The sequence below is a fragment of the Chiloscyllium plagiosum genome, chromosome 27, assembly GCF_004010195.1.
Source record: "Chiloscyllium plagiosum isolate BGI_BamShark_2017 chromosome 27, ASM401019v2, whole genome shotgun sequence".
Lineage (NCBI taxonomy): Eukaryota > Metazoa > Chordata > Chondrichthyes > Orectolobiformes > Hemiscylliidae > Chiloscyllium > Chiloscyllium plagiosum.
In genome coordinates, this window is record NC_057736.1 from 10,820,882 (window position 1) to 10,848,303 (window position 27,422).

At 43.0% G+C, this 27,422-nt stretch overlaps 1 long non-coding RNA gene across 2 annotated transcripts in view; it reads right to left on the reverse strand.

Moving 5' to 3' along the window:
* The window catches only part of LOC122563539, a 68,408-nt gene that overhangs the window by 29,636 nt on the left and 11,350 nt on the right, over positions 1–27,422 (reverse strand). The window contains exons 3-4 of one of the 2 annotated variants that reach the window (XR_006315633.1): positions 4,081–4,177; positions 3,570–3,960 (exon numbers count right to left, since the gene is read on the reverse strand). This is a non-coding gene — a long non-coding RNA (uncharacterized LOC122563539). Of the gene's footprint in view, positions 1–3,569; positions 3,961–4,080; positions 4,202–27,422 lie in introns of both variants that reach the window. The other variant, XR_006315632.1, reaches the window with a different exon arrangement.

The following is a 27,422-nucleotide window of genomic DNA, read 5'->3' on the forward strand; positions in this document are numbered from 1 at the left end:
CAAGACTAGGGGGCATATTTTTAAGGTGAGAGATTTATAAAAGACCTGAGGGGCAGATGTTTTACACAGTGAGTGGTTCTTGTGAGGAATTCACTTCCTGAGTTTGTGGTGGATCCGTGTACAATTACAACATTTAAAAAAGACTTACAGGAGTACAGGATTTGGAAATTGGAGCAAGCAGGTGGGACTAGTTTAGTTTGGGATAATGTTCAGTGTGAGCCTTTAGGACTGAAGGGTCTGTTTCCGTGCTGTGTGACTCAATGAATCTGGAGCCCAGACCTTCACAGAAGAAACTCATTCTCTTCTCTAGGCAGCAAAGGGATCAAGGTGGTGACATCCACCATGTCCATGTCAGATTCCGAGGTATCTGCAACGCTTGGCAGAGAGGAAGAACACGCAGCTCCCAGAACAGTTGGAAAGGCTGTCAAGGGGCCGGGCACATTTTGCTCCCTCACTGTTTGCACGTTTGCAGCTTTCATATGTTCCATGTGCTTGTTCAGGACTGTCACACCTACTCAAACTTTATATGGCACTGGCCCTGACCTCACATCGACCACACCTCTTACCTGCACAGGGCTATTCCTGTGGTTGGTACACCAAATATCGTCACCTGAAGTAAACTGTCTGTCTCACTTGTTAGAATCTTGTGTTCAGAATTGATGTTCCTGATGATGTTTCACCTTCCTCCTTCCCACACTGCCCCAGTCTGGAAGATCAGATTTAACTTAGTGTGGAGTCTTCCCCCCATTAGCAACTCTGCTGGAGCTATCCCTGTCGTTGCGTGAGGGGTGGTCCAACAATCAAACAGGAAACAGGATAGATTGGTATTTAGTGAAGCTGCAGGCTGTTTCATTAAGTCTGCCTTCAAAGTTTGGACTGCTCTTTCTGCCAGACCATTGGATCATCGATGGTATGGAGTTGTCTTTACATGTCGAATATCATTCAACTTTAGGAAATACTCCAATTCCCTGCCGGAAAACGATGGCCTGTCATCTGTGATGAACACTTCTGGGAGTCTGTGTGTTGCAAGTACGCACGGCTCATGTCCAGCTTTGTGAAGGACAGCTCCCCCCCACCCCCCACCCGACCAGTTTTCTTTATAAATCCTCTATGTGAGGGGTTGGGTATTTATCCAGCTGCGAGAAGTGGTTTAAATCCTCACAAAGGTGAACTAGCCCTTTGACCTTCACGGTCAGTACGACCAGTGCTGCCCATTCCACAAACTGGACTGATTTGATGATTCCTTCACTTTCCAGCCTCCTGATTGCTGCCTCTACTTTTGCTTGAAGTGGGAGTTGACATTGAGCACACAGACACAAGATGGCCGCTGAGCCATGTTGGTCACTTAGCTCACAAGATGGCCGCTGAGCCATGTTGGTCACTTAGCTCACAAGATGGCCGCTAAGCTGTTACATGGAAAAGTACAGTGAAGCATACACAGATGAGGCCAACAGGATACCAGCACAATAGACACAGAACATAGATAATTAGTTAAGATGGGTGGGGGAGAGAATGCACATCAGTAACATCTACTGCCCGCCGAAGTGTCTGAGTCCAGCCACCACCTTCGGTAGAAATGTTAACTACCTGAGACTGCTTGTTTGTAGGTATTAATACCTTAGATTTGCACTAATGGAAAACAATCTTCCTTCTCAGAAAGAATGATCACAACCAATTACTGCAGCAATGGACTTCTGCGTAGTTGCTGAAACTGACAATGACTCCGTAAAATTCCTCTGAAACTGACAAAGACTTTGTAATATTTTCTGTGAAACTGACAAAGACTTTGTAATATTTTCTGTAACCAAACCAAGCTGCACAAACAAAGACTCGATATCTGGACCATTATACCATGAAATGTATAAACTATTGTGACATGTGCTCCGAGGGGGAGAGAAGGCTCGCAGCTGACAGCCGTGCTGCCGGACGTCTCTCTCTCTCCCCTGAGCTCCGGTTTCTTTGTACAATAAATCGTTGAATCCCAATTCTGACTCCAAGACTGGTGATTTTCTCCACAACATGCCCATAAGGCAAATAGCACTGGGCCCTGTAGAATCATGGAATTACTTCCTAGTCAACATGTAAAGTAGCCTTGGCTCTTTTGATAGTCCCTATACCTTCCTGAAAATCTTAATTAGGACTTAACTCAGGCAGCCACTTTCTAATCAAAAAATGTTGAGCCAATGGAGGTGAATCATTTTCAACTAATTTTGTCCCCTCAAGCTTGGGACTGAGTCTTTTACTATAATCAGTGGTAACTGAACCAGCTGCTTCTCCTAAGAGACCAGAACCGAAGTTTTACCATTAATTTACAAAGGTTTCCCAGTATAGGTTCTCGGTTTAGCTGAGGTCTTGTGCAAATTTAAGGGTTGGAGTCCAGAGTGAATTTTGTTAAAGACTGGTTCTGCAATCACTGAGACAGCTGCAATGGTATTGACCTCTGTTAGAACCAGCTGACCATTTAATCAGATGTTTATTTTGTTTGGTTCTGACTTGGCTGTTGCTGATTAATTTAACTGCTCCAAACCAGATGTAGGTAGACTTTCCAGGGTGTGCACTCACCTGGATACCAACCTGTGAGTTTTCTTAGTCCATATAGATCTAGTGGGACTATTGTGCTGCCTTGAGGTCTGCATACCAATAGCAACTACAATGGCCAACCTGGATCCTGAAGGAAATTTTATCCATTTGGCCAAGGCTTGGCTTTGTTTTGGAGTTTTGCTGTGGGCTGGTCTAGCGTCCCTCTGTTCAGGATAGTCCAAAGTGAGGTTCTGCAATTGTCTTCACTCAACTGGTGTTCCCCACGCTCAGTCACCCTGGGCGTGCACCTCCATCGGAATATCCTGCAACTCATGTGCACCACTTGCTGCATTTTCCAGTGACAAAGCTAGTTGTAGTGCCTGTTTGAAATCCAGTTGGGCTTCAACTAGTAGGTGCTTTTGCATGGTCACATCATTAGTCCCACCCTCACCACCACTGAAATGACCCCATAGAGGCTAGTATCCTGTCACCAAGTTTCTTTTCAGTTCCACTTGGAGAATCCTTGACACTGGTCCAGCTCCCTCGGAGCCAGCTCTCAGAGTGAACAGAACCTCTGACACTCCTGTTCTTTTTTTTTAAATATATTAACCCCTACACTACCACCTAAGTGCGGTAGTGCTTATTTTTTCCCCAGCACCCATGGTGTGTGTGTGCAGGTGTGAGACACAGTGAAAGACACAAAGTGCACGACACTCCTGTTCTTATCTATCAGCCAGGGCTCCCTGATTGGACCAGATTAACAGCTCCAATCAGGGAACTCATAATCTATGAGGTCCACCTTGTTACAGTGTTTGTGTGTCCTTTGCAGCTTATCTCAAGGTTCTTGTCTCAAAGCAGCCAATAACAAGTCTCACCTACTGCTTTGTTTCTGAAAAAGCTTTGAATGCTGCACTGGTTGTTTTAATTTCCAATTTTTTAAATTCACGGGCCCTCAGCACTTATGGGTGGGGCAATGGAGGGCAGGTACTTGTGCCTCTCCATCAGACTCTGAGAGGGCTGGGCCTGGTTCTCCACTGGCAGCTCCCTACCTGTCACAGCCAGACCATCGCAGGATTTGCTGCACTGCTGCAGCCTTGTGCATCGTTGCATCCCAAATGTGTTACGTGTGTCCTTCCCTGTGCTTCTTCAGAAAGCTCCTCTCGGGGTCCTGTCCGGCCCAGGCCTGAGCCATTTCCTGGTCTTCAGCCGTTCTCTGAGCGCCAGCCACCTGGGCCGTTTCTGTTGTTAGACTGTTGGCCTCAGCAGGTTGTGCTTCCAAAGCTGAAGGCTCCCACCAAAGTGTCAGTATCTTAGTTAGTGGGGGCTGAGGGAGGAAGCATGGCTGATGCTTTCTCTTGCACCCGGGACTCCCATCCTCAGTGAACAAAGAGGTGGTTTCTTGGGGGAGCTGAGCATTTCTCAAGGATATGGTGGTGGTAACTGCAAGATTAAAAAAAAGTGTGAAGACAAGGCAGCCATTAGTTCGAATGGGTGTGCAGTGAATGACAGTGACAGCAGAGTCAGTGTGAGGGATGCACTGGTACGAAGAATAAAACTTACTTGAATGGCAGGACTTGAATATCTCAGTCTCCCTGCATGTGAAGTCTCAGTCCTCTCCTATAGCAGCCAGGATTCTCTCCCCATATGGGTTGTCAGTCTGTTGGTACATGGTAAGATGGAGCTGGAATCAGACATAACAAATGCCATAGGAGTGGGTTCAGTAGTCGATGAGCCGAGGTTAGTAAGATACAGTTAGAAAACCAATTGTGTCAGAAATCTCTCCAAAGAAAACTCAACGTAATTCAGCCTTAGAAAGGAAAGCATAAGATTCAGCCCTATGTCCCCAATTTCCATGCACCGATCGATGGAATCATCCTCAGTGAGTAGAGCTTTGTGCTATGAAATGTTCAAAAGGAACCGAGGTTAGATTGGAAAGGAGGTCCCACAGACAATAGCACTACCTGTGAGATCCTTCATGTACACTCGGTCAGTCTGTGCCACCAGACCTGCCCTCAAAGAAGCTGCAGGGGAGGGGGTAGAGACTATCTCACATCTCCTGCTGGAATGTGCCTTTGCAAAGGAAGTCTAGAGATAGACACAGTGGTTTTTGTTGAAGTTCGTCCCGAGCAGCCCTGTGACACAGGATTCTGTGCTCTATGGTCTGTTCCCCAGGACATACACCAAGACAAATACTGACCGTCTGGAGGGCCATCAACTCAGTGAGAGACGCTTTTTGGTCTGCCTGAAACTTGTTGGTCATAGAGTCATAGAGATATACAGCATGGAAACAGACCCTTCAGTCCAACCTGTCCATGCCGACCAGACATCCTAACCCAATGTAGTCCCACCTGCCAGCACCCGGCCCATATCACTCCAAACCCTTCCTATTCATATATCCATCCAGATGCCTTTTAAATGTTGCAATTGTCTTCCAGAACAAGGAGTTGACCTTGATCGAGTGTTGTAGACTGGGACATTCCAAGGTGCAGGACTATGTGCTGAGGAACACACTAAAGCTTGGGGCAGCTGCCACCAAGGCGCGGTGGAGAAAGACCACTGTCTGAGGTCTTCCTGCTGAAGGTAAATGGGGGTCCCTTCAGTTATTGAACTTTCCTAGAGCCTCAAATATATGTAAATATTGGTATTGTATGTATAAGAGAGGTCTGTGGTTTTTTTGGATAGAGTCAAGGTCCAATGTTTTGTTTGTTTACCTGATTCACAATTGTACCTCACCAAATAGCTTTTGTGACAAAGTATATATACAAAGAGATCTTTTATGAATAAAATATATATTTGCAATTTAAAAAGTCTGTGAAAAGGAGAAAAGCTTACTCCCACCATTAACACAATTCACTCCCTCCCCTGGATCTGGTGGAATCTCACAATCAAAGTAGAGTTCACAAAGCTGCTGTCGCGATTAAAGCAGGTAGGGTTTGGTACAGGAGGTACAGGGAGATGAGCTCCCAGTCACTGGTCTCCTGTTATCCAAAGGAAACGAGCATCTGTCCATTCAATGCAGCTGTATTAACAGTTTAGGTAAAAACAATGACTGCAGATGCTGGAAACCAGATTCTGGATTAGTGGTGCTGGAAGAGCACAGCAGTTCAGGCAGCATCCAACGAGCAGCGAAATCGACGTTTCGGGCAAAAGCCCTTCATCAGGAGGGACAACAAACTGTATTAACAGTTTGTTGTCCCTCCAGAGATTGGAGGAAACAGTGAGAGCGGCAGAGCATGAGCCTTAGGTGGAACTGTCAGAAAAAGCTCAAACTGTCTCAACTTGTTAAAGAAACCTGACAAAAAAATGTACAAATCTTACAAATGAATTCTGTAAGATGCTAAGTAACCTTGCAGTAAATGATAGATGTTGCAAGAAATACAGGGAAAGCCAATTTGTATCTCTTCTAACACGGCATTGTTTTTGGATAGATGATCAGGAACATTTTCTACTTGAAATAACACAGCGTAAAACATTTGTTCTTTTCCATTTGATCCCCATTAAATTCTTTCCTCCTGCCACTTCTCAGTGTTACAAGCCAATTCTTAACTCTTGTTGAATCCACGTCAGGCATCTCAACCCTTCACTGTCATCTTCCTGCATCACTGACTGGCAGCTGCTATCCGTAAATGGGGAACGTAATTAAAATCTCCCCACAGCAGTTGCTGCACAAGGTGACTGACAGTCACAATCTAAAAGTGAAAATCGTTCATCCTGAATGGGAAAACAAAATCACGTTAGATTGAGGCCTTGTTATTACCATCTTTACAGCTTTCTGAACTCACAAACTGAGACTGACAGTTACAGGAATCCATTCAGAGAGATCCTATTCCACTCTACTGCGACTACTATTGTTTTGCTTCAACTAGTGCACAGGTAATGAGTTCAGTGTGAGCTTGATGGAATACAGAATAAATGCCATGCTGGAAATCTGAGGTATAAAGCAAAAGTGCTGGTGACACTCAGCAGGTCTGGCAGCATCTGTGGAGAGAGAAACAGAGTTAACCTTTTGAGTCCAGTGTGACTTCTTCAGAACTCATTGAGGTTCTCCAGAACTTTACGTTTGGATTATGATGGAGTCCAGACTTCAGCTTTACATGAAGCACTCTGAGATGCTGCCACACCGAAGAAAGTGCGTGCATTTGTATATAACCTTTCACAACCTCAAAACATGCTGAAGTGTTTTATGAAGCACTTCTTAAGCATAGTCGCTGTTGTAATGCAAGAATTGCAGTAGCTAACTTGTACGCATTAATGTCTCACTAATCACAATGGGCTACACGATGTGACGGTGCCTATGTTGTACTGGGGTGGACAAAGTCAGAAGTTACACAACATCAGGTTATAGTGCAACAGGTTTACTTGAAACCATAAGCTTTCTAAGCGCTGCTCCATCATCAGGTAAAGTGACTATAACCTGGTGCTGTGTGACTTCTAACAATGGGATAACAATTGGATAAGCCATTTTTTTCCGATGTTATTTGAGGGATAAATATTAATGCTGGGTTTTGACAATAACTCCATTGTTCTTCTTTGAAATAAGACATATGATATAGAAGTAAGCCATTCAGCCCTTCTATTCTGCTCTGCCATTCACTGAGAACATGGATGATCTGCTAACCCTAAACACACAAAGAGAATGCTGAAGAAACTCAGCTGGTCTGGCCACTTTTGCGAACAGAGGAACCAAGTTACCATTTTGAGTCCGGTATAGTTCTGAAGAAGTGATACTGAACTCAAAATGTTCATTAAAGAAATTCTTCCAGATCTCTGTCTTAAATGGGTAACTGAGATAATGTCATCTGCTCCTGGGCTCGCCCAAAAAGGGAGATGATGGAAAAGCACAGGAGGTCAGGAAGCATCTGAGGTGCAGGAGAGTCAACGTTTGGAGCATAAGCCCTTCATCAGGAGCTTATGCTCAAAATGTTGACTCTCCTGCCCCTCGGAAGCTGCCTGACTGGTTGTGCTTTTCCAGCACCACACTTTTTGACTCTAATTTCCAGCATCTGCAGTCCTCACTTTCTCCTGTTCCACAAAGGAAAGCAACCTCTCTCCATCTCCCCTGCCAACTCCCCTAAGAATCTTACATATTCAAGTAAGGTCTCTCTCATTTTTTAAAACTCTAATGAACACAGGCCCAAACTGAACAACTCTCCTCATAAGGAAATCTAGTGAATCTTTGGACTGCTTCAAATGCCAATATATCTTTCCTTAGATACTGGGGTACAAAACTGTTCACAGTATTCCAGGTGTGGCCTTAACAGTACCTTGTATAGTTTTAGCAAAACCTACCTGCCTAAATACCCCATTCCCTTTGAAATAAAATGCCCAATTTGCCTTTCCTATTACATATTTCCTTTTTGCCTCGAACCTACCAAAGTTGATAATGGGTTGAGGTTCTGGTTGAAACCTAGCCCCCCACCACCCACTCCTCCCACAACCCCCGCCAGATGCTTTCTGTATCTTTTGTTAGCAAAGTGACATGTTCTTTAATTGTCCCCCATCTCCTTGCATTTCAATTTTGCTCTGCCTGAATCTGCCCCTGAGCTGATGTAGAGAAGCCTACTTTGTAAAAATTAGGTGCTAACAACCCACTTCCATTTGAATCGACCTGAAACCCACCAGTGACCAATCCAATGTTGGTCATGGCAAGATGTCAGAAATCACCAACAAACAGAATTGGTTGTCCCCCTCGCACCTATCAAGTTAAGAGAAATTAAATTGCTTCTTCCCATTGAGCTGCAGCATCCCCTGGCCATATGCTGTCTCCAATAAAGCTAATTCCTTATTTTTATTCCAGTTATATAATTATCGTTCTGAGCAGCAATTCTGCTGATTAATATCCATTATTGCCCAAAGGCTACAAGACCCATAATGCCTGAATAATAAGAATCATTTGCAAGTGTGATTTATCATCCACGCCTGAAATACTGCTTCCATACATCATCAATTCTGAGTTATTAATACCTTGATATAAAAAAATTTAAGAACAGGAACAATTATATTGACAGCATACCCATACATCATATGTAGCTCTAAGATGCTTTCTCTTTGCTAAGTCTGTGTGGCATGATAAATTGTACTTGTGTTTTCTAAGTCCAAATGCCACTATTTCTCTTCTGGGCAGGAATTGGAAGAGATTGGCTTCTGGGTAAATGTTTTCTCTGAATGTTTCCAGATTGTTGATGAATTTTGTGCAACTTCAGCCAGGAAACCTGGGGAGGTAGCAGCTCTGAAAGGAAAGCACAGAGCCAGGATGTCTGTGGAGTTCAACTGTCAATTTATTGTCACGTGTACCGAGGCACAGTGAAAAGCTTTGTCTTGCAAGCAATACAGGCAAGTCACAGTGTTAAGTAGCATAGATAAGTAAATAATAGGTAAACAGTGGCAAAAACAAAAACACAGGTGCAGGCAAATGTTAAGAGTTTGTGAGGCCATTCAGTATTCTAACAATGGTAGGAGAGAAACTGTTCTGAAACAGGCCGGTGCATGTGTTCAGGCTTCCATACCTTCTCCCCAATGGTAGAGGTTGTAGAAAAACATTGCCAGGGTGGGATGGATCTTTGAGAATGCTGGTGGTCTTTCTTTGACAGTGGGCCTGGTAGATCGATTCTATAGATGGGTGGTTGGCCTTTGTGATTGTCTGGCCTGAGTTCACCACTCTCTGTAACCGTCTCCGATCTTGAATGGTACAGTTGCCATACCAGGTCGTGATACGTCCAGACAGAATGCTTTCGATGGCGTACCTACAGAAGTTGGCAAGGGTATTCACTGTCATGCCAAATTTCCTCAGCTGCCTGAGGAAGAAGAGACGTTGTTGGGCCTTTGTAACCAGTGTGTCCACATGAACAGTCCAAGAAAGCTTGTTGTGGATTACCACTCCCAGGAGCTTGACACTCTCCACTCGTTCCAACTCTGTGCTGTTAATGTATAGGAGGGGCATGAGTAACATCCTGCCAAAAGTCAATAATGCGTTCCTTGGTTCTGCCAGTATTGAGAGCTAGGTTGTTCTCAGTGCACCATTTTTCCAGGTCTTCCACCTCCCATCATGGTCTGTTTCATCGCTATCTGAGATTCGACCAACTATGGTGGTGTCATCAGCGAATTTGTAAATGGCATTAGTCTGGTATTTGGCGACACAGTCATGGGTATACAGTGAGTACAGTAGGGGGCTGAGTATACACCCTGGGGGGGGCTCCAGTGTTGAGTATTAGTGAGGATGAGATATTGTCCTCAGTCTTCACTGATTGTGGCCCGTGGGTCAGGAAACTGAGGATCCAGTTGCAGAGAGTGGGGCTTAGTCCAAGATCACTAAGTTTAGTAATCAGTCTCGAGGGAATAATCGTGTTGAAGGCTGAACTGTAGTCAATGAGCAGGATTCTTACATAGCTGTTCTTGGTGTCAAGATGTTCTAGGGAGGAGTGAAGGGCAAGTGATATGGCATCTGACGTAGATCTGTTGGTCCAATAGGCAATTTGGAGTGGGTCAAGAGTAGTGTTTTGTTTTAAATTCTTTTGTGGGATTGGGCATCACTGCTTGGCCAGAATTTTTTGCCTGTCTCTAGTTGCCTTTGAGAAGGTGGTGGTGAGCTGCCTTCTTGAACAGTCCATGCACGATAGGTAGACCCACAATACCCTTTGGGAGGGTATTCCAAGATTTTGACTTAGTGACAGTGAAGAAACGATGATATATTTCCAAGTCAGAATGGTGAGTGGCTTGGAGGGGAACTTGCATGTGCCCATGTACCTGCTGCCCTTGTCCTTCAAAATGGAAGTGGTCGTGGTTTTGGAAGGTATGTCTAAGAATCTTTGATTCTGCAATACATCTTGTAGATAATACACACTGCTTCTACTGAGCATCAGTGGTAGAGGGGGCAGAGGATAAGCTATTGGTGCCGAGAGAGCTTTTGGATCTCGTTGAAGCAATGGTCACTCCTGCTGGGAGCTGTGTAATCCAGCAGTCAAAACCCGAACTCTGGTATTCCTTTAGAAAGTCTCTCTACCTCAATCTCCATATTTTAAGATGCTCTTTAAATCCTACCCCTTTGAACAAGCTTTTGGTCATTTGCACTGTGGATAGGATTCTCTGTTTGGGTTAGAGATTCAATTACAAGGCCTGTTGGATAAGAAATAGCGACCCGACATTGATTAGTACTGCATTGGTCAATTGTAGCCAAAAGGATGGTGACAGAATTAAGAAGGTTGGTATAGTCTTGCAGCTGAAAGGTATGTAGGAAACGCTCCAGCATGGAGCAAACACATCAGTTTAAAAAAATGGTCAAGCCACCAAAATCTCACTTGCCCATCGAGCTGCTCAGTTATGAGAGAGCGATATCTAGATTTAGTTTAACCGGAGGGTTACTACACCTCAGACGAGGAGAGAGGTTGAGAAGGAAATTCCTTCATAGCAGGAGTAGCTAAGTATGAAAGAGGGCATACTGCTGCACCGTAGCAGGTTCTATGATTCTAGAACATTCAGGAAGGGGAGTTAGTTCGGTTATCCTAAATAACCATGCTGAGAGACAGGCCCAGGTGATCTGGTGGCTATGGGAAAAACAATTCAAACAGAAACGTATTGAAAATCATGTTAGAGACAAAAAAACTGCAGATGCTGGAATCCAAAGTAGACAGGCAGGAGGCTGGAAGAACACAACAGGCCAGGCAGCATCAGGAGGTGGAGAAGCCAACGTTTCAGTTATAACCCTTCATGACAATACACACACACACACAGTAAAGGTAGAGCTGTTTTCTAAGACACAGGCAGAGCGCGAAAGGAGTTGATAATGTGTGGAGAAGCAGAGCAATGGACGATTCTATGACTGTTTCATTTTAATGGAGCATGAGATACAAAGGGGAAGTATATCATTAATTGTAGATTAGCCAGCCCTTCCAGTTCAACTTTAAAAGAGTTTTGACACTCAGGTTGGTTTTGACAGTGTCAATCTAAAAAGTTGATTCCACGGCAAAAGAAATGTGATTTAAATCATCTGCGAGAGTAAAAAAATGTGAGATATATAACAAATCAAAAACTGCACATTGATCTGATTTCCTTTTAGTGCACATGATGAAATCTGCATGGTATTTGTTGTGATACAAGTTTGTGGTTGTGTCTCCACTGGAACCATCTGAGATGCCTTGGGTAGATGCCAGCAATCCTTCTTTATTGGCTTTAGTCTAAGTTTCTGAAGTGGGGAAGGATGCCCACAATATGTCTGCAACAGAGGGGAGGCTTGATAAACAAAACAGGTCTATTACATAATGAACAATAGTAAATTATATCTGAGTTACTTATGAGACATGAGACTGGAGATAACAGTAAATACATATCACTGTTTAGCTACCTGGAACTTAGCTTCTCTTGATGGGTGGAACTTATCTTGTGATGTCAGTTAACCCTTTCAAGTAGTAACTGCCTTATCCAACAGTTTGGAAGAGCCACGCATCTTTGACTCAGCTGCTAGCACTCTGAGTCAGGAACAATATCAACATGCCTTTATAAAGTGCATTCAATGTAGTGAACAGTCCAAAAGTATTTCGAAGGAATATTATTGATCTCAAGGAGTTGTGAGGATTGGCTTCTATTGTACAGGACCTTGAGTTCAGTCATAGAGTCATAGAGATGTACAGCATAGAAACAGACCCTTCAGTCCAACCCGTCCATGCCGACCAGATATCCCAACCCAATCTAGTCCCACCTGCCAGCACCCGGCCCATATCCGTCCAAACCCTTCCTATTCATATACCCATCCAAATGCCTCTTAAATGTTGCAATTGTACCAGCCTCCACCACATCCTCTAGCAGCTCATTCCATACATATACCACCCTCTGTGTGAAAACGTTGCCCCTTAGGTCTCTTTTATATCTTTCCCCCTCACCCTAAACATATCCCCTCTAGTTCTGGACTCCCCCAACCCAGGGAAGAGACTTTGTCTATTTATCCTATCCATGTCCCTCATGATTTTATAAACCTCGATAAGGTCACCCCTCAGCCTCCGACGATCCAGGGAAAACAGACCCAGACTGTTCAGCCTTTCCATGTAGCTCAGATCCTCCAACCCTGGCAACATCCTTATAAATCTTTTCTGAACCCTTTCAAGTTTCACAACATCTTTCCGATAGGAAGGAGATCAAGGCACAATTGAAAAATAAGAGGGATGCCACTTAGATCCTTTTTTAAATTCATTCACAGGATGTGGGCATCTTTAGTTAGGCCAGCATTTATTGCCTGTCCCTAATTGCCCAGTGGGCAGTTAAGAGTCAACCACATTGCTGAGGGCCTGGAGTCACATGTAGGCCAAACCAGGTAAGGATGGCAGCTTCCTTCCTTCAAGGACATTAGTGAGTCAGATGGGATTTTCTTGACAATCGATAATAGATTCATGGTCATCATTAGACTCTTAAATCAATTTTTAAATCAAATTCCAGCATCTTGGTGTTGGGATTCGAAGCCAGGTCTCCAGAACATTATCTGGGTCCCTGGATTAACAGGTCAGTTGTGAACCTTTGGAATTCTCTCCCCTGAGGGCTGTGGAAACTCTTTGAGTATGTGTATAGATTGTTAGATTTTTGATTATCAGTGGCTTACAGAGAATTATAGGGATGGGGTAAGTCAAAGTCATTGAAATGTTTGATCAGCCATAATCATATTGAATCATGGGTTGAATGGCTTACTCCTCTTGCTATGTTCCTCTAGTGGATTGAAGTCCAAGGATGTGCAGGTTAGATGGACTGGCCATGCTAAATTGCCCATAGTGTTCAGGGATGTGCTGGTTAGGTGGATTAGCCATGCCAAATTGCCCATAGTGTTCAGGGATGTGCAAGCTAGTTGGATTGGCCATGCTAAATTGTCCCGTAGTTTCCAGACACGTGCAGGTTCAGTGATGGTGGATTAGCTGTGGTAAATGTGGAGTTATGGGAAAAGGGTGGGGGTGATGGGTCTGGATGGGATGCTCTTCAGAGGGTCAGTGCAGACTCAATGGGCTGAATGGTCTCTTTCTGCACTGTAGGGATTCTACGACTCTATGAAATGGGAGGGAAAAGAAATCCCAACTTCAGAAATACATTACTCACTATCTTCAAGAAGGGAAGTGATAACTTGCTATAATGGAAACAATTGAGGTATTTCCATCTTACTTGGAGCAGGGAAAATCCTAACACATGTCCTTCTGAATCATCTATTTCCTGTACATGAGGAAATCCTGCCAGAGATACAACATGCTTTCCAGCTTCGAGAGAAACCTCTGACATGGTATTTATCGCCAGGTAAATCCAAGAAAAACATGAAGAACAATACTGGCAAATCTTCATTGCAATCATAGACCTGACCAAAGCATTTGCTTCAATATATCACTAAGGCTCTGTGGATTGTTCTCCAGAGATTTTCTAATCTAAAACATCTCATCACAATCCTGCACCTGCTTCACTGACTGAAACGAGCTGTCAAACTCCAGGCGGGCATCAATCAAGGCTGTGTCAGAGTCCCTATCCTTTTTACAGTCTACCTGATAGTGATTCTTCACTACAAAGGTCAACTGCCCTCTAGTGTGAGTGCATTAAACATTGACCTTGACTTATCTCAAGAGTAGAGAGATCGCTATCAATGTACTAATTAGGACACAGGTATTTGACAGCAAAGACAACAAACTGACTTGAGAGCAAGTAAAGCAAAAGTCCCAGTGTACAGAGCAGTTGCTAGCACCATAATCCTGCACTGCAGTGAGATCTGGACATTGTATCAGTGAGGTGTGGTGCTGGAAAAAGCACATCAGGTCAGACAGCATCCGAGGAGCAGAAGAGTCGATGTTTTTGGCAGAACCCTTCATCAGGCCTGAAACGTCGAAGCTCCTGCTCCTCAGATGCTGCCTGACCTACTGTGCTTTATCCAGTAGCACATTTTATCGACTCTGACTCTCCAGCATCTGCAGTCCTCACTTACCTCCATTGTATCAGAGATACATAAGAGCATAAGTGAAATTCTGTCAGCAATGTCTCTGCCACTTTCTCTGGATTCAATTGGCAGATCATCAAACAAGTGTGTGTGTCCTTCTTCAAGTCGGCTCTACAGAATTTAGCTAAAACTACAACTAAAATCAACTACAATGGACTGGGCATTGAGTTGGAGAAGCTGAGAAGCATTTCCAGTGCCAGGCTCTTGGCACCAAGGTTTGCCAAGGTTCTGCAGGAGAACAAAGAAAGCATTACAAAGACACCCTGAAGCTCACCATCAGTAGATTTGACTTGATTTTACTGGACATGCTACCAATTGTACAAGATGGGGCGGCACAGTGGCTCAGTGGTTAGCACTGCTGCCTCACAGTGCCAGGGTCCTGGGTTCAATGCCAGCCTTGGGCGACTGTCTGTGTGGAGTTTGCACATTCTTCCCGTGTCTGCATGGATTTCCTCCGGGTACTCCGGTTTCCTCCCACAGTCCAAAAATGTGCAGGTTAAGTGAATTGGCCGTGCTAAGTTGCACATTGTGTTCACAGGTGTGTAGGTTAGGTGCGTTAGTTAGAGGTAAATATAGGGTAGGGGGAATTGGTCTGGTTGTGTTACCCTTTGGAGGGTTGGTGTGGACTTGTTGGGCCTAAGGGCCTATTTCCACACTGTAGCGATTCTATGAACTTGACCCTTGAACTCCTCAATGATGAGGCAGAGCAGTGGTAGAGAAGGAAAGAAAAGGAAGTAATTTTCAATTTCCTGGTCCCACTACTTCACGTGACATACTGCACCACGTGATCAAAACCCATCTGTGGGTCAAGAATTGGTCTGTTCAGTCACATGAAGATCCTTGGAAGAAATTTATGTCCTTGAGTAGATGTCATCTTCAAATCACAGGACAGCCGACAACGACAGTCATCATGAACCTGACATTGCATCTTTAAAGAGAAATTAGGACCAGTGAACAAAATCTTTTTTCAGGAGATAGCTTTTAAACAGTGGGCTTAATGAGGAAGAAGAGATTTAAAAAGTGGAGCGTCTAAGAAGAGAATTCTAGACCTTAGGGCCCAGGCCTCTGAAGACATGGCCATCAGTTCTGGAGTAATTAATGTTAGAGTTGTGTCAGGGTGGAACTGGAGGTGCATAGACATCTCAGACAGCTCTCCTTGAAGGAGAGTACAGAGCTTATAAAAAGATCTTATGTCTGTAAAAACTTTCTGATCATCCATAATTACGATCACATGCAGTTTGTTCCAAATATTTGTATTCAAGTTTGAGAAAATATAAAGACGGAATAAGGGTGGGCCTGATTTTAATTCTGAATGGCTAGTGGTTGAGTGAGGAAATTGGTTTTCAGCCTCTGTAAAATCAAGGAGTCATTGATGACCTGACTGGTGCAGGCCAGTGTATGGGAAGACCATTCAGGAGGTTCTTATGAAAGGGAAGAAGGGGTTCCCATGAAGATGAGAGAGATATGGCACTACCTTTAAGGCCCATGGAAGGAGTCCTGTCTGGCTTTAACCTGCAAATAAAGTACCAGTACATACCTCAACCTGCATCTTCTGGTACTGCATCTTCCTCATGCTTGACTTTACCAGATCAACCACTTAGATCAACATCAGCATGCAATGATGTCAACTGGGTCTCAGATCTGAGTTGGTTACGATGGAGCTCACCAACCGGTTACAACCACCTGATTACCTCACCACCTGTCCAGAATAGATGAGAGGCAACATTATGGATTCAAGATTAGAATGGTGCTGGAAAAGCACAACAGGTCAGGCAGCATCCAAGGAGCAGGAAAATTGACATTTCGGGCAAAACCCCTTCATTATGAAGAGCTTTTGTTTCCTGACGAAAGGTTTTTGCTCGAAACATCGATTTTCCTGCTCCTCGGATGCTGCCTGACCTGTTGTGTTTTTCTAGCACCACTCTAATCTTGATTATAATCTGCAGCATCTGCAGTACCCACTTCCGCCTACAATGTTATGGATAGTTTGATCTAGAATGTTGTTTCTTCCTGGACATTTTATTTACTCATCTGTTTTCAATGAGTGGTAAATTTAAAATCTGTGACCAGTCCTTAGTGTCTCAAATGTACAGACAAACTCTGGTAACACAGTGTCCAGGAGGAAACATCCCACTGACCACTTACATAACCTTGAAATGAACTGAGCACAGGTTTTAGTGTTGATGTAGACGTTTTGGTTTTATTGAAACCATCCAGCATTTAAGCAAGAACCCTTTGACATCTGATGCTAACACTTGGACAGGATTAATAGTGGGGAGGGTGGGGGTCGAGTGGCAATGTCACAAAGGCTAACAACCCAGAACCCTCTCAGGTTAATATCCTGAGAGCTAACAACCCAGAACCCTCTCAGGTTGATATCCTGAGAGTGATCAACTCAGAACCACTGCCCCCCACCCCCAGCTAATATAATGGGGACACAAGTCCAATAGCAAATGGTGAAATCTGAATTCAATAATAAAGATCTTAAATAAAAAGCTAGCCTAATAGCAAAAATGTAACCAGCTCCCTGGGAGGAAATCTGCCATCTCGACTTGTTCTGACCTACATGTGATGCCAAACCCAAAGAAATGTATTTGACTGTCAACCGTTCTCTAGGCAATTGGGGATGAACAATAAATACTAGGTCCAGCCCTTGTTTGATGAATGAATGACCTGAAAGAAAATGCTCTGTTTGCAAAGTTTGACATGTCCAAGGAATCTTTGCAACGTGTCACTGCTGATGTCAATAATGGGATATACCACATTCGCCACTGAAGCAAACAGGTCTGAGACATTCTTTTTCAAAATGAACAACAGAGGCAACATTTGTTTGTAATCTTGGTGTCCCATTCAATCCCGATTTGTGCTTCCATTAGAATGTTCACTAAGATTGCTTTTTTCACCCCCTGTGATTTGGTCAACTGCACCTCTGGCTCAGTTTATCTGCTGCCCAAATCCTCAACAATGCCTTCACTTCGAGACTCAACTGTTCCATCATTCCTGGCTGCTCTTCCATCTTCTTGCCTCCATGGTCAGCCTGCCCAGGCCTTAACACACTATAAATTCCATTTCACTATCACTAGTGCACCATTATTCCCAATGTTTTGCTTTCTCGTTCTTAAAGTTAGCTTCTTTATTTCTTGCTGCTGGCTTTCTCACCTAAAGCTGCAATGTTGCTTTCAATGAGGTTTTTCACCACTTCTACTCAAAGGGACTTGGATTAGAAAAGTAACTTCAAGAAGTGATTTCTGATCCAGCATCCTGTTCTCACATGACATTCCCTGGCCTCCCCATTCAGCTTTTCTTCATAATGTCATGGGCTTTGTATATTTTACTTCAATTTAGGGAACAGAATACAGGGCCGGTGAATATTTTAAGGCAGAGGTAGACAGGGTCTTCACTATCAAGGGAGTCAAAAGGGCTTTGGGGCAGGCAGGAATGTGGAGTTGATGGCACAAGCAGATGAGCCATGATCTCATCAAATGGTAGACCAGGCTTGAGGGGCCGAATGGCCTACTTCCATTCTTAATTCATATCTTTGTACGTACGCCACCAAGGGGAATATGGGGAATGCACTTGCCTGAACACAGTTGTTATTCAAGGTATTTTAATAGTGTACAAAGGTTTTAAATTTTAAACTCTGCACGGTCACTAATGAGACTAAGAAAAGTTCAATAATTCTGCAGTCTCAGTGTTGCTTTTACAACATCCCATGGTCATCAATCAGGATTACATCTGGATATCAGAAACATTTTTTTTAATCACCATCCCCTGGGAGCTAGCGGACGTCATGTAATTACAGCACTGTGCAGAACTTGCTTTTATCTGTCTGCTGACTCTCTGGGAGTAGGAATTAGCATTAACTCTATTATTTTAATTAAAGTGGATTTGCATTGTCATGGAGCTAAGGATTTGATGTACAGGACTGACAGTCTGCTCCTTGCTGCAATTTACGATCTCAGTTTGCAGGCTGTGACTTAGGCTCACTCGCTCTAAGGCAATGCCCACTTCTCTGGAATCCCACCCAGGTCGACCATCTTCAGTGGGATTTTATCTTCCAACTCCTGGTGCAAACTGATTAGATGCTTAAAATCCTGCAGAACACTCTGTCAGCTGTGTTAATGTCAACTCACTCAGAGAGTCAAATCAGGGATTGGGGGCGGGGGGTGGTGGGTGTCTTGAGGCACAGTAATAGTGCCCGGCCTCTGAGTCAGAAGATGTGGATTCAATTCCCACCAATCCTAGAGCTGTGCCCGAACAGGTTGATTTAAAAATAACCCGATGTAAATTGGGTGACTCTCAATTTGTTACATCTGCCAAAACTGATGTAGAATCTTTCTGGGTCGAAGGAGGCTTCGGATTGATCCATAAGAGCCATTTACAGCCCCCTGCCCCCAGCGTCCCCCCATGACACTCTCCAAACACTTTTTCACCATCAGCTACCATGTGAGGTCAGGCAGACTCTCGGGCACCAGATCTGTGTGGGTCAACATCAGTCGGTTCCATCATTATGCCTGTATCCACAGAGGAAAGACATCCTGGCTTCCCCAGTACATGGAGAAAGTGAGGACTGCAGATGCTGGAGATCAGAGCTGAAAATGTGTTGCTGGAAAAGTGCAGCAGGTCAGGCAGCATCCAAGGAGCAGGAGAATTGACGTTTCGGGCATGAGCCCTTCTTCAGGAATAGCTCATGCCCAAAACGTCGATTCTCCTGCTCCTTGGATGCTGCCTGATCTGCTGCGCTTTTCCAGCAACACATTTTCAGCTTCGCCAGTACATGACCAGACTGAGCAAAGCATAGAGGCAGACACTGGAGAAACTCAGCAAGTTTGGCAGCATCTGTGGAGAGAGAAACAGAGTTAACATTTTGAGTCCAATAGGACCTTTCTTTAAAGGACTCAAGCTCTCTCTATCTCTCTGTCTGTCTGTCTGTCCACAGGCCCTGCAGCGTTTCTCCAGCATTCTCTGTGTTTGTTTCAGATTTCTATCATTTCACAGTATTTGTTTTCATTAACAGTAAGGAGCTAGCCTGAAGGCCTGGCAACTGGTATAGATCCTACTGCATCTACCCTAATGAGACATCTGCTAATATCTGTTTTACTATGACTGGTTCCTTAGCTGGATCAATCATCAAATATTCATAAACCACATTCTTTCAATCAACAATCTAAAAAGATTCTCAGTCAAAGCTTTGAACTTGGGCATAAAGCCACTGACATCAAACGGCCACCATGACTGGCAACCACCCAATTCCCTACTTACTGAATTGCATTGGGATAACAGGAAAGGTGGGTTAGTGGGTCTTTGATCCAATTCACATTGGTACAGATATAAAAATGAATGTTCCATGTTTAAGAACATAAAGAAGCAACAGCAGAGGTAAGCTATAACACTCCACGAGGCTGGGAAGCATAGCCATTAGGAGCAACTCTGAGCTATTTGACCTATCAAGCCTGTTGTGTCATTCAGCTAGATTAAGTTGATTTTAATTTTATCTTTCATTTCCTGATGAAGGGCTTATGCCCAAAATGTCGATTCTCCTGCTCCTTGTATGCTGCCTGACCTGCTGCGCTTTTCCAGCACCACACTCTCAACTCTGATCTCCAGCATCTGCAGTCCCCCATTTCTCCTTTTATTTCAACCCTATTTTCCTGCACAATCCCCATATAGAGTTATAGTCATACAGCAGAGAAACAGATCCTTCGGTCCAACTCATTCATGCTGACCAGTTATCTTGAACTGACCTCGTCCCATTTGCCAGCACTTGGCCCATATCCCTCCAAGCCCTTACTATTCATATACCCATCCAGATGCCTTTTAAATGGTGGATTTGTACCCACCTCCACTACTTCTTCCAGCAGCTTGTTCCACACACGCACCACCCTCAACATGAAAATGTTACCCCTTAGGTCCTTTGATCTCTGTTTTTCACATACTAACAAACTGGAATCACATGGGATTCAGGGTCAACTTGCAAATTGAATACAAAATTGGCTTTACGGTAGGACACAGAGGATGGTGGTGGAAGGTTGTTTTTTTGGACTGGAGGCCTCTGACCAGTTGTGTTCAACAGGAATCAGTACTGGGGCCACTTTTGTTTGTCTTTTATATAAATGATTTGGATGAGAGTTTAGGAGGCATGGTTAGAAAGTTTGTGGATGGTGGTATAGTGGACAGTGAAGAAGGTTATCTTAGATTACAAAGAGATCTTGATCAATTGGGTCAATGGGCTGAAGAGTGGCAGATGGAGTTTAATTTGGATAAATTCAAGGGATTGCATTTTGGTTAAACAAACAAGGGCAGGACTTACACAGTTAATGGTAAGGTCCTGGGGATAGTGTTGTACAACAGAGAGATCTAGGGGTTCAGGTATATAATTCTTTGCAATTTGTGTCACAAGTTATCAGGGTGGTTAGGAAGGTGTTTAGCATGCTTGCCTTCATTGCTCAGTCCTTTCAGTATAGGAGTTGGAACATTATGTTGAGGTTGTACAAGATGTTGGTGAGGCGTCTTCTGGGATACTGAGTAAAATTCTGGACATCCTGTTGTAAAAAGGATATTATTAAACTGGAGAGGGTTCAGAAAAGGTTTACCTTTTCAGAAAAGGGCATTGTTGGGAGTGGTGGAGGGTTGAGATACAAAAGTAGGATGGATAGGCTGGGACTTTTTTCACTGGCATCAGGAATTTGAGAGGTGAGCTTATAGAGGTTTATAAAATCATAAGGGGCATGGATAAGGTGAACAACAAAGGTCTTTTTTACTATGGTGGGGGAGTTCAAAACTAGGGGGCATATTTTTAAAGTGAGAGGAGAAAGATTTTAAGAAGACATGAGGGGCAACTTTTTTTACATAGAGAGTGGTTAGTGTGTGGACTGGACTGCCAGAGGAAGTGATGGATGCGGGTACAGTTACAACATTTAAAAAATATTTGAATAAGTACATAAATAGGAAAGGTTCAGAGGGATATGGTGCAAATGCAGGCAGATGAGATTAATTTAGTTTGGGAACATGATCAGTATGGACTAGCTGGACTGAAGGGTCTGTTTCAGTGCTCTATGACTCTGTAACTCTCTAACTGAACTTGCATAGCACTCTGGGGTAGGAAATTCAAAAGGTTCACCATCCTCTGACTGAAGACATTCCTCCTCATCTCAGTCCGAAATGCCTTTCCCTGTATTCTTATGCACAATACCTTTCCTGCCTCTATCCTGTTGAGCCATGAAAGAATGTTGCATTCTTCCAGGCTGTAGAGAATATAGACTCAACTTCCTCAATCATTCTGCATCTTGCTATACCTGGAATCAGTCTCAAGGACCTCACTCCCTTCGAAAGCAGGTATTCCCTTCCTTAGATAAGGAGACCAATATTTAACATGATATCTTAAAGTTGGTCTGCTGTTCAATCAGATCCTCGGTGATCAATGTCAACTTCATTTTCTCATTCATTACCTGTGTCCCATACTTTCCAAAAATCTACTGGTCTTAGTTGTGAATATACTCAATGATTGAAACTTCAGACTAAGGAAAGCATTTTAGTTGTGACAGAGTGGAGCAGAATGATACATGAGTGTTCTTCTACCAAGCTAAAAGCTAATGTTGCCATATGTTAGCAGACCATAGGGGCTCCTTGCTCATTGGAGAGAGAGAGAGAGATGACTGATGGCAATTTAACCTGTGGGTCACCACACCTCAGACAAGGGGAGAGGTTGAGAAGGAGAATCCTTCCTGATAATGTCAGCTGTTGTGAGAATTGAACCCACAGTGTTGGCAGCAGTCTGCAATGTAAGCCAGCTGTCCAGCCAACTGAGCTAACCAACCCCCTACAACCCAATCTATGGCCCAATTGTATAACACTTCACTGAATTAATTATTAATCCACTCACTGGAGGGGATAGATTTCATCCATCTATAAATACATAAGAATTCTGTTCTGTCTGTCTTTAATGTACATTTTGGACATCTATTTCAGATCAAGGTGAAAAACATGTTGCATTCCTGGATTTCAAAGGAAAGGTTTTGGGTTTTGGTCTCCTGGCTGAGGTACAGTATCAAAGCTGTGATCTTCCTGAACTAGTCACCTTAAATCATCAGGAGAAGTGAGTTCAAATCCCACAGTGACAGGTTGGGAATTTATTTTCAATTAATTAGATCTGGAATAAAAGAATGACCCTCAGTGAAGTCATTGTGGTATTGAGGAAGAAGGCAATCACTCAGCCCAGTAATCTTATTGTGGTTCTCTGTAGAATGATCCTATCAGGTATATTTTGTTACTCTATCACTGTAGTCCTGTTTATTTCTATCAGGTGTTCATTCAACTTCCTGTTGAAACCTTTGATCTTAGCCATTTTTACCATCCACACAGACAGTAAGGTTTCTCCCATCCAAGGATAAGGTCATGAACTTCCATTGGGTTGGTGCACAGTTATTGGCAAAGTGCGACAATGCTTTGTCATTGCCTTCTGCAAGATGGCTGACCAGGAAGCTCTCTCACTCTCACAACCTGCCTTCAGGTATGTTTGAAGAACTTACAAGCTGATGGTCGCACTGTTTATCCACAGTATAAATGCCCTTTTCAGGGCCACTGATGTAAATATTGTTGCATGCTAATTTTAAAAAAATGATTGATTCATTCACAGGAGGTGTGCATCGTTACTGCCTATCCCTAATTGCCCAGAAGGCAATCAACCACCTTGCTGTGGGTCTGGAGTCACATGTAGGCCAAACCAGGTAAGGACAGCAGTTTCCTTCCCTAAAGGATGTTAATGAGCCTAACAGGTTTTTCCAACAATCGGCAACTATCTCACAGTCATCATTCAAACTTACATTCCAGATCCTTTACTTGAATTCAAATCATACCATCTGCCAAGGCAGGATTTGAAATTGGTTTAATACTCTCTCAACAATACTGCCAAGCCTTCAACATCAGTGCCCACCAACCCTTCTCTCCCACCCTTCCCCCCTTCTAAATTGCCTCTTAGAAAGAAGAATAGTTTATCATTTGAAAACTTTAAGTAGCTATTTCTTTGGCTGTAGTGTAATAGTTTGCACCATACTTACTATATACTTGAAATAAAAAATGATATAATGCAGAGTTGATATAATCAGTTGTAGCACTGGATCGTAAATCTTTACACCATACACTGGTAGCAGACACATCTGAAGTGAGATCCTTTTACCTTTTGCAGCTGAATGCGTTTAGAAGTCTGATACATTAGGAATAACGCAATTATATGAAACAGTTTGCAGGCATGACAGCAAACCTGACTTATAGCCGCCTACTGCATTAACAATTTGCTGTATTTAATGTCTAGCTCCAAAGGTATGCCAGTTCACTCTTGATTGAAAGCATTAAAACTAAAGCCATTTTATATCCCACACTTCTACAAACAACTCATTCAGTATTCCACAACCCACTTCTTGAACCATCTGCAATATCCTTGGAAGGCTCCACGCTGTCACAGTGAATTGATTTTAATGGTTCTCGTCCTCACTTTTAAATCCCTAAATGGCTTTGCTCAAGCCTCTCTATAACACCCTGCAGCAATACTGTACACCTCCATTACTCTGACACCAGTTATTCCATATTTTTCACTACCCCAGTTCGACTGTCAGTGGTTGCTTTATCTGTCACTTCCCTCGGGATTTATCTCACTAAATACCATAGTCTCGTCACCTCTCTCTCAGTTGCCCAGCATCCATTTTCTCTCCATCAAGTGCCTTGAAATGTCTTTCTGATCATGAAGAATACTATAAGAGATAGCGGTTAGGTGTTTCATTTTATTAAAGCATGAATCAGATTTGAAGATTTTCTGTAACCATCTTGAGGAGCTTGCTTGGAAATGACAGGACGTGAAAGGAAAGAATTATTTTCACATGTATACACATTATAACAGATAGAGAAAGGTGTTGGGATAATCTTTCCTTCTTTCCCTCACTTTGATTGTTTACAACAAGATGTACATTTTAGAGACAGTACTTTAAAAGACATTATAACTTTAAAGGACCAACAAGTTTTCTGGGAAGTTTAAATCAAAAAAGGAGAAAACATTTATTCTTACAATACCCCAGATATAAACACACGCCCATAAACACACAGACAGTCAAACACACTGGCAAAGATGAGCTCTAAAGATGACATATTATTAATAGACTAACAAGAAAATAGTCACATGTTCTTAATGAGTCCTTTAATATGAAAATGTTGCAAGACCAATGGGTTTCATCTCTTGGTACTTTCAAGAGAAATGGATATTGCAAATCCATAGGTTTCCATACAAAGTTCTGGCTGGGATTTAAAGGAAAGAGATATTCCCTTGCAAATGGAAACAAATTAGCCTCTCCCATCGACCTAAAGTGGCTGTCTATTTAGGTAGGGGTCTGCTCTTTTTGCTGGATCCCCTCTGTGCTGTTTGTCACAGATTGACTTACCCTGGCTGGTCTTTGCAGCAATTAAATGTGTTGTCACATGGCAGTTTTGATATGGGGACCCAAGAAGCAAAATGTTCATTAACTAGATGCACAATGCAGAACTATGATGGCTGTTCATATCTGCCTATGACAAGAATGGTATCACCATGTACCTTTGTTCGGTTTTGCAGTTTATCATGTCACAAATGGGTAGTGCACTGGAAAGCCTCCACTATTCCTTGATCCATCAAAATTGAAAAACTTTAATCAAACTATCTAAAGTCCCCAATATATCTGACTGACTAACACAGGTTAAAAGAAAACACTCACCTGTCTCTGTACTTAAGAAGAAAATGACTGTTTACGACAAACAAGTTATCTTTAACGAATGGCAGCCAGAAAATATATAACACCTACAGCTCTGTATGATTAAAGTCTTCATAATGTTAAACTTATAGTTTAAACTCTACCCCTTTTAAACTCCCTCTTTCACATTCAGACAGATATACAAAGGCAGACCAGACATGGATATTAGTGGTGAAAAAGGTAAAAGAGAATAAGGAAGCACACAGCTCATGTGTGTCAATCTGGAACATGGGGTTTAATGATTTCATATCTTAATGTTCCTTTCTTACTTTCTTTTGTTTGCTGATGAGATAAGGTTTTTTTTTGTCTGTCTTTCATTTGCTGGTTGAGAATTTGCCGTTTCACTGTTTCTCATGGTGTTTTATCCTTCCTCCAATGGCAGTGGGGGTGGAGGGTGGGGGGGTATTATAGAGAAAGGTGAATGTGGAAGACAGCTAACTGGTACATGAGACTTTATTATATCTCCACAAACAGAAGGGAGACATGGAGAGAGATTCCTTGATGCTATCTCTTTGCATGACAGATACTCTTCTGGCCCCACACAGGTCAAGGTCAACTCATCAGGAGCCAATAAATGTCGTTGTCAAAAGATTGTCCCTGTAGTTCAGAACCCATCAACTTTGAGGTGTCTGCTTTTGCTCTCACATTTCTGGGAAAAGCAACACAATAAAACTGCAGAAATTGCTGGAAATGCTCAGCAGGTCTGGCAGCATCTGTGAAGATAACATTTCTCTGAAGGATCACTGGACTTGAAATGTTAACTCTGATTTCTCTTCATAGATGCTGTCAGAACTGCTGAGCTTTTCCAGCAATTTCTGTTTTTGTTTCTGATTTACAGCATCTGCAGTTCTTTCATTTTTTTTCTGAATAAAACTGAATGCGCTTTAGTGAAAACGATTGTTAAAACTACAGCCATTTCCTTATTAGTCTCCTTGGTTTGAAGCAGTTTTTTTTTACTCCACTGTCTAAAACTAAAGAAAATAAAAACATGTGATCCTTACAGTTTTCAGACCCTGAATCTGAAAGACATTTGTATTTAAGTTTCAATAAAGAACTAACCAATGGTTTCTATAAATAGTTCCTACAAAAAACTAGCCAATAGAACTGTACATTTTGTGGACTTGCATTCTGAATGCCATTTCAAGGAAGGATCCTCAACCTGAACGTTCACATTTTCAAAAATTTCCAGAGATATGAGATCTTCCCTGTCTGTGCAGAAGTCCCAAAAAAGACTTCTACACTGTTTCCTAAACATTGCCTTTTGTCTTCATACATTCACAGACACATCACATGAGCAAGACAACACACGTTCACACTGTGGATTCGCATTCAGTGCCATGTTCAAGAAAGTGGTTTATCTACATCATCTTAAAGCCAGTTAGGAACAGGCAATAAATGGCAGCGACCATCACATCCCATGAATAAATTTAGAAGACACACACAAAGAAATATAGAGAAATGTCAGCAGAAGTGACAATTATCAAAGTGTCCATATGATTACAATGGTCAGGCAATTTGACCACATTGCATTTCCTCTGTGGAGGGTGTTTCTGAAGTTAATAATGATGCCTTTACCTCAGTGTTCTTGTGAAGCTGAGATATTTGTATCATTGATAGTCATAGGTGAGGTGCCGGAAGACTGGAGGTTGGCAAATGTGGTGCCACTGTTTAAGAAGGGTGGTAAGGACAAGTCAGGGAACTGTAGACCGGTGATCCTGACCACGGTGGTGGGCAGGTTGTTGGAGGGAATCCTGAGGGACAGGATGTACATGTATTTGGAAAGGCAAGGACTGTTTAGGGATAAGCAGCATGGCTTTGTGTGTGGGAAATCATGTCTCACAAACTTGATTGAGTTTTTTGAAAAAGTAACAAAGAGGATTGATGAGGGCAGAGCAGTAGATGTGATCTATATGGACTTCAGTAAGGCGTTCAACAAGGTTCCTCATGGGAGACTGGTTAGCAAGGTTAGAACTCATGGAATACAGGGAGAACTAGCCATTTGAATACAGAACTGGCTCAAAGGTAGAAGACAGAGGGTGGTGGTGGAGGGTTGTTTTTCAGACTGGAAGCCTGTGACCAGTGGAGTGCCACAAGGTTTGGTGCTGGGTCCTCTACGTTTTATCATTTACATAAATGATTTGGATGCAAGCATAAGAGGTACAGTTAGTAAGTTTGCAGATGACACC